The 7,707-nt window shown below is 40.4% G+C and overlaps 2 non-coding genes across 2 annotated transcripts; both read right to left on the bottom strand.

Annotated features, from left to right (window-relative positions):
* Positions 1 to 2,383: 2,383 nt before the first annotated feature.
* Positions 2,384 to 2,511, bottom strand: LOC139124426 (U4 spliceosomal RNA). Its single transcript, XR_011549920.1, has one exon. It is a non-coding gene; the product is annotated as a U4 spliceosomal RNA (small nuclear RNA).
* A 2,408-nt stretch (positions 2,512 to 4,919) lies between these two features.
* On the bottom strand, positions 4,920 to 5,060 carry LOC139124419 (U4 spliceosomal RNA). The gene has a single exon (XR_011549919.1). It is a non-coding gene; the product is annotated as a U4 spliceosomal RNA (small nuclear RNA).
* Positions 5,061 to 7,707: the final 2,647 nt, after the last annotated feature.

The raw sequence follows: 7,707 nt of genomic DNA, 5'->3' as shown, positions 1-7,707 counted from the left end.
AATAGCTGGAAGTTTTTTCCCAATATTTTGCATATACAAAGCAAACACCGTGACATTTTCATAATCGTTCATCGTGATTCGGTCGTTTCAAAATTAATTTTACATGATCACTGAATTGGAAATAATCAAAACACAAAAACTCTAAGCTGAATAACCTATAACTGATTCGACTGTGCTATCCACTTCTTTCTGGCGAAAATGATCAGACCCAGGTATGGTGAATTTTCGCTTTTCATAACCTTGCTATTCCGTCGTGCTGTAGTGTCCCATAACTTACGTATTTTACGGTCATCTTAAAGTTACGCAGGGCATCATGGAATTTTCCCAGTCTTTCCTAGACAAAATACATCCATTCTAACTCTTATGTGGACTGTTGCCGTTATAAGCTGTTTGCACTGCGATGAAATACAAGTTGACAAATATCAAAGTCTGATTTTGAAGCGATTTTGTTAAGTTCCCAATTTTACATCCTTTGTTAATTTCTGCTTTGGTAACATACATTGATATTTGGATTTTTATTCGATCCTGATCAACAATATTATTTAAGACAGATTTGAAACAAAAATGTGAAAGACGTATCTGACAGCAATCAATCTGCAATAAAAGAAAACTTTGCACGCAAACTTTGTGAGAGTGCGCGATGCATTGCAAAGATGTGTGACGAAATTATGACAATCGCCAAACCTAATTCATAAGTTGCAACTCTTATTCCTGTCTACGGTGCGTCATTTCATCTCTGAAGAGTATCATTTCGGTTACATCTTGGTCATTCACCGACAGACATTTCTTACCGACCAGTTCTGGCTGGGGAAAGGAAGAATGTATTACGCATTTCATCCTCCCCATGGAGTAGAGCGCTCAGTGGGTGTACCTCCTAGTAAGAAACACGTCACAAATACACATGATCGTGCTCCGGATTAAACCAAAGTGTCTGGGTATTGAACTGTCTTAAAAAAATCACTACGATAAGGGAGGGGTGTATCACACTATTGAATCAAAGTTCCAGTGTAACTCGAGTAGTCTCACATACGCAAATGTTGCCTTCGACGTCAGCTAGTTCTGTGCTCGTACACTGCAGCGTTGCTGACTCTCTGCCGTCGGTCGATGTGAATGAAACTTTCAACCATTCTTTTAACCAAAGCAAGAATAAAAATCTGGCGTCACATTGAAAAATTTGGTATTATTGAGACAAATTATGTAAGAGTTCGCGATGTTTGAAATTCAAAATGGCCGCCATCTCTGTGTTAACTCTATGGGGGAAAATAAATTTTCTATTTTTGAAAAGCTAAGATGGTAAAACTTTTCTTTCACCAAGAGCTTTAAAGTGAGGCCCGGAATCGGCAGATCAGAAGAAAATTGATAAAATTCAAACTCCCGAATTTCTGTCCCCTATACTAGGCGCGTTCTACCTTAAACCGGGAACTGTGATCAGCATTTTGCAAAAAGCCATTGCATGCCCTGGATGCAAAACTTGAGGAATGAATTTCTTTTGTCCGAGTCCTGTTACGGCGCCATGCGGAACAGACAATGAGGGCGCCCTCTACGATTGAATAAACTGATTCCAGTGTCATTGACATCGATGGCAATACGATCATGACAGAGAAATCTGGTGTTACATGTTCAAATTTGAGGAAAACTTGACCGTTTTTTTCATTTTCTTGGGATATATTTTAAACCCCTGACACTGAAATAAAGTGAGTGGAGGGACAAAATGTAAGCCAAAAATGCAATCCTTCGCGACCAAAGCAGTTAGTGGATACAGTGTTCATGTTGTATTGTTCTCAACTTCGTTGGTGTCTTTGAAAAAATAATCATAAATGATGTGAAACATACAAATGTCCAATCCGTTTCAATTTAATGTTGTGAATTTCACATCAAAGAAGACATTATAGTTTCAACATCTCGAAGCCGCTGAGTGTTTGTTGGCAAAAAGACAAAGCACCACAGCGAAAAACAGTATACGATGGAATCCAGTACATTACTGGTATCTACCAGCAGAAGTTATGTTTCACACAACACAAACTGTTGTTTACGGGTCCATCCATGATATAAAGAAACTAAAACCTCGTATACATTTCACGAAAGGTGCCTCGCCCCTGTTTACGGCGTTTACATAGGCCCTCATGGCAGATTGACCATCTGCCCTTTTTCTTCTTCAAAGTGCCGCCTTCAGTGGACCTGAAAATGTACAGAATGAGAGTATTCACACTTCATTGCAATCTGAAGTAAGGTCGGACTGACAAATTGCTGGTTAACAAAAACATTTATTGAAAGACCGTGCACGTCCCCCATATGAGAGACCATTTCTACTATGTTTGAGGAGATCCAAGGTATTTCTCCCTCTGTTTATTGATCACAGTCTAACTTTTGCTTTTATATAGGGCTTCCGTAGAAGCCGCCAAAAATTGCAACAGCCTACGGCAGTGCGGGGTATTGGGGTAAGTTTTCAACTAGCAATAATCGCGCCTCGGATAAACCTCATTGGCTACGATATCGCCTCTGCGCAAAGATGCGAATGAATGGTCATCAAAGGGGTATTATGTAAACAAACACAACTTTATTTACGGTTAGATACAGCAGGCAGTTCCGGTTCCTATGTTCGCGAAACCGCTCTACATTTTTCGTCATCCTTGTTATACGCTGTAATTATGCCATTCTGCACTCTGGATATTTTCACAAATGCTATTCATGTCTCAGTGAACCTGTAACGAATCTGTAATATCAGAAAATGCTGAAACTGTACCGACTATGAACACAACATTCGTGTATCGTTATGTAAATATTGTTCCGCCATTTTCAGCGGCTTTGATGAGGGGCCTGCAAGGTGCGTGCCGTGTGTAAAACATTGTATGTGCGTCGCGAATGTTCTGAATACAATCTCTGGTCTAATAGTAAGTGATATTTATGCAATGAAATACATAGGTTACATGTCAAAATGTAACAAAACCATACACACACCCCACGATTACTCTACTCGTGCGCACACATACTGCGCCCATACGACGATAAGCACCCAAGATATGCAAATATTTGAATATATTATGGTAATCTCTTTGCATTTTCCCAGGACCTCTGCAAAGCCAGCTATGAGCACATACGTTGTATGAGCACAGGGGCTCACAAATGGCTATATAAGTCAATATTACAGCGTTTTTCTTTCTTTTTCAATGTTACAAATAAACTAGCTGAGCCTGAAGAGCACAACACTTGTGTAGCTGTATTTTGTGTAGCTTGTATTGGCATGTATAGTGCGCCCTCAATAGGGAGTGTGATCATATGTAAATGCGACCTTTGGTTCCGTGACCTCTAGCCATGCCTACTTCCCTCTCCATATGGCCGGCCATGCGTACAGACGTCGCTGTGTTTACTGACGTCGCTGTGTTTACTGTACTAAGCATAGCGAGGACAGGAAGTAGGAATGGCTAGAGGTCACGGAACTAAAGGTCGCATTTACATATGATCACACTCCCTATTGAGGGCGCACTATACATGCCAATACAAGCTACACAAAAGACAGCTACACAAGTGTTGTGCTCTTCAGGCTCAGCTAGTTTATTTGTAACATTGAAAAAGAAAGAAAAACGCTGTAATATTGACTTATATAGCCATTTGTGAGCCCCTGTGGTATGAGCACATTCGTTGTATGCTAAACCACAGGGGGGAAGAAAAAATTCCCCTGGGGTGGGGAGGGAGGTTTTTTGTGCAACGGTTTACCTTATTTGACTTTATTAATTTTGACTGTGATGTTTCAAATAAAGAGTTCAATTGCAAACCGTCTGACTACTTTCTTTATTACTACAAGTAATTTTATTAATTTTGACTGTGGTATTTCAAATAAAGATTTCGACTCCACACCGTCTGACAGCTTTATATATTACCGACAAGTCCTTATCTCCTCTCCAACTTGTGTATACACCACTAATATTGCTCCGAAAACATTGCCAACTCGCTAATCCGCTGTCTGTATCAGCGGATTAATTGATTAAGTCAACAAGACAGCCGTCACACACGTCCTTTACCGGGGGAATTTTTTCTTCCCCCTGTGGCTAAACTAGGATCGATGTAGTCTGCCAGTTTACGTGTGTTCACGAATGCAGTTAAGATGACCAGATGTCATATGATTAGGCAACATTTTACCACAGTCCCTCTGGTATAGCCACAAACTGATGACGTCAAATCGCCGTACACAAATCACAGACGCCTTGTAATTATGGCACTGTGTATTGTGTACGGCGATTTGACGTCATCAGTTTGTGGCTATGTTGCCTTTGATTGTTATTCAATTCATAAGTAAACATGATTATTCAATTCATAAGTAAACATGATGAAACTGTGAGCGCAACCTTCAATCCGTCACACCATAGACCCGAGGGTCTATGGTCACACTGAGGATCAATGTTATAGAAATAACGGACGACGCGCTGACCATTGAACGTTTATTTATGGGCAAGGGCGAGAGGAAAGCCAAAAATTAACGGGCGAGGCTTGCCGAGCCGTTAATTGGGCTTTCCTCGAGCCCGCACCCATAAATAAACGTTAATGGTCAGGGCGGAGTCCAATTATATTATGAACGAACCCCGAAAAACCGTCAAAATTTGCGAAAATTTCCTGTGCGAACGACAAAGTGCAAAATTTTGCAAATCCGGAGATTTTTTTGAAAAAAGCGTCTAAACTTGGTCTAAACTTGGCCAAGTTTAGACCAAGTTTAGACGCGCATACTCATTGACAGGTTCTGGGGCCCCGCTGTCGTTCGCACGGGAAATTTTCGTAAATTGCTTTAAAAAAACATTCATGGAAGACTGTGTAAGTCCCTCTAAATTGCGATACCATTCCTACTATGTTTGAGGAGGTTCTGATTCATCGTACAAATATGTCATTCTATACTTTTATCGCCATCTAATTTTAGATTGTATATAGGGCTTCCGTAGAAGCCGCCAAAAATTGCAACAGCCGACGGTATTTCACGTCGTCAGTGCGGGGTATTGGGGTAAGTTTTCAACTAGCAATAATCGCGCCTCGAATAGACCTCATTGGCTACGATATCGCCTCTGCGCAAAGATACGTAATGATGGTCATTCAAAGGGTATTATGTAAACAAACACAACTTTATCTACGGTTAGACACAGCAGGCAGTTCCGGTTCCTATGTTCGCGAAATCCCTCTACATTTTTCGTCATCCTTGTTATACGCTGAAATTAAACCATTCTGCACTCTAGATATTTTCACAAATGCTTTTTATGTCTCAGTGTACCCGTAACGAATCTGTAATAAAATTTACGAGAATTTCCCGTGCGAACGACAACGGGGCCCCAGAACGTCTCAGTGAGTAGTGCGCGCGCTGCAAAAATTTTGCAAATCCGGAGATTTTTTTTTAAAAAAAGCGTCTAAACTTGGCCAAGTTTAGACGCTTTTTTCAAAAAATAATATCCGGATTTGCAAAATTTTGTACTTTGTCGTTCGCACGGGAAATTTTCGTAAATTTTGAAGGTTTTTCCGGGTTCGTTCATAATATAATTGAAATAACAGACTCCGCGCTGACCATTAACGTTTATGGGCGTGGTTGAGAGGAAAGCCAAATTAACGGGCTCGGCAATCCTCGTCCGTTAATTTTTGGCTTTCTCTCGCCCTTGCCCATAAATAAACGTTAATGGTCAGCGCGTCGTCCGTTATTTCTATATTTGTGGGCAGTCACGGGGTTCAGCTCGACCAATTAAAATGCAATGGGCATGGTAATATAATACAGTTTATGCACTCAATGAAGAAATAGGCTAATAACGTTTTCGGCATGTTGATGAGCGCCCTTCATTCCCAATGAACAAGTTTTCACCACGCACCACCAAAAACTGAGAAATAGTTACTTTTCCTGAGCGGTTAGTGGTTGATATAAGAGGACAAAAATATATTCACTCACTCATACATGCTGCGGAGTTAAATTTCCCACCGTTGCATAGGCCACGACCCGGCACCTGATACGTGATCTCACTATTAAAACAAATTATATTAATATTCCAAAAAGCTAATTCATGATATTATGAAGACCAATTTAAAGACATCTTGGGTAATTAACTTTTCTGTAAACGGAAAATTTAGGATAAACAACGTAGAAAATTATAACAAAAAATAACTTCACCCGTCATTTTAAAAGGTGATCCTGACCTTTGTTCCTGTCGTCCGTGGACCAAAACTAAGGGACGTTTCGGCGCGCGGAACAGAATATTTTTGTTAACAGCCAAGATGTGAGGTGACACAGGGAAAATAATTCACACTTTACGGTAAACAACGGGGACTAGGTTGAGGAACTACCCAACAAACACGAATAGGAAATGCTAGGGATGCATAACTTAATTCAGTTATTACATTTCGTAATCAGGGAAAAAAATTGTCCAAACTAATATTTCGTCGTACACTACAATCTATGCCATTCACAAAGGAATACACAAAGATACATTTCGATGTATGTATGTATGTATGTATGTATGTATGTATGTATGTATGTATGTATGTATGTATGTATGTATGTATGTATGTATGTATGTATGTATGTATGTATGTATGTATGTATGTATGTATGTATGTATGTATGTATGTATGTGTGTGTGTGTCATATCTGGAAGGAAAGAAGCTGGAACTGACGACGAGTTTTGACGTAGAAGTGGAATTTATTTATTGAATACAGAACCACGGCAAGACCTCACGGGCCAGCCACAATCAGTGAGGCACTCTGCCTAAGTCCTAGTTCTAGTTTCGATCACTCCCCAAAGGGTTGACCGTAGTCTTGTCTCCCATTGTTAGTGTCTGAGTTGGTCTTCGTTGGTCCTAGTCTCTTCCTACCTCCATGGTCCTAGTTAGTTTGTACTGTCTCGGTCACTCCACAAGAGAGTGACCGTGGTCCTAGTTAGTTACAACCCTTTTCAGAATTAGAGCGCGAAGCCACTGCAGTGAACTGCAATAAAACTGCTCACATTAATTAGTTTCAGCTGTAGCCAGCTGGCAAAGTCGACAACATTGTATGTCCCATGCAGACAGTTTGTCTGGGGAAGTTGAAATAAAAAAGATTTGTACATGGACCAGTGCATGGTAATGTTACATTGTATCTTAATCTTGAACACAGGGTGCCAATCGTAAACTCTCATTTACAACTCGAGCCTCAGACAGAGCTAGTTTTGCCTTTGTTACAAGCAGACTTTTTGGTCTTTATCAAGTAGCCTTGTTCAACACCAAAGTGGCCACGGCTACAGCTGAAACTAATTAGTGTAAGCAGTTTTATTGCAGTTCACTGCAGTGGCTTCGCGCTCTAATTCTGAAAAGGGTTGTAGTTAGTTTTTCCAATGAGTTAGTGTGTCCGTTTATACAGTATATTGGCTATGTCGGATACCGACGCCATAAAGAATACAATAAGACTTTGATTTACCGACATTAGAAAAGATACAAAAGTACAACTTATCGCTGTATGCTACAATTCTTTTGTCTCAAACCCACGCCATGGAGTAAATTAAAACACCGTCCCTCCACCCACTTTAAAATGATAATAACAGCTCCACATAATGATTGGTTGAAACACAAAAGAACATGGGGGTAGTACGCAGAATACCTCCAGGAGAAAACCATGTTTATACTGGGTGATTCTTTTAAATGTGTAAACGAGCAAGGCCATGTTTTCGATACTTTAGCCCTGCGTACAGGTCTGTGTGTTCCCGGCATTATACG

This window comes from Ptychodera flava, chromosome 2, assembly GCF_041260155.1.
Source record: "Ptychodera flava strain L36383 chromosome 2, AS_Pfla_20210202, whole genome shotgun sequence".
NCBI lineage: Eukaryota > Metazoa > Hemichordata > Enteropneusta > Ptychoderidae > Ptychodera > Ptychodera flava.
Note: the sequence above shows the minus strand (reverse complement) of the source record. Positions and strands in the feature narration are given on the sequence as shown.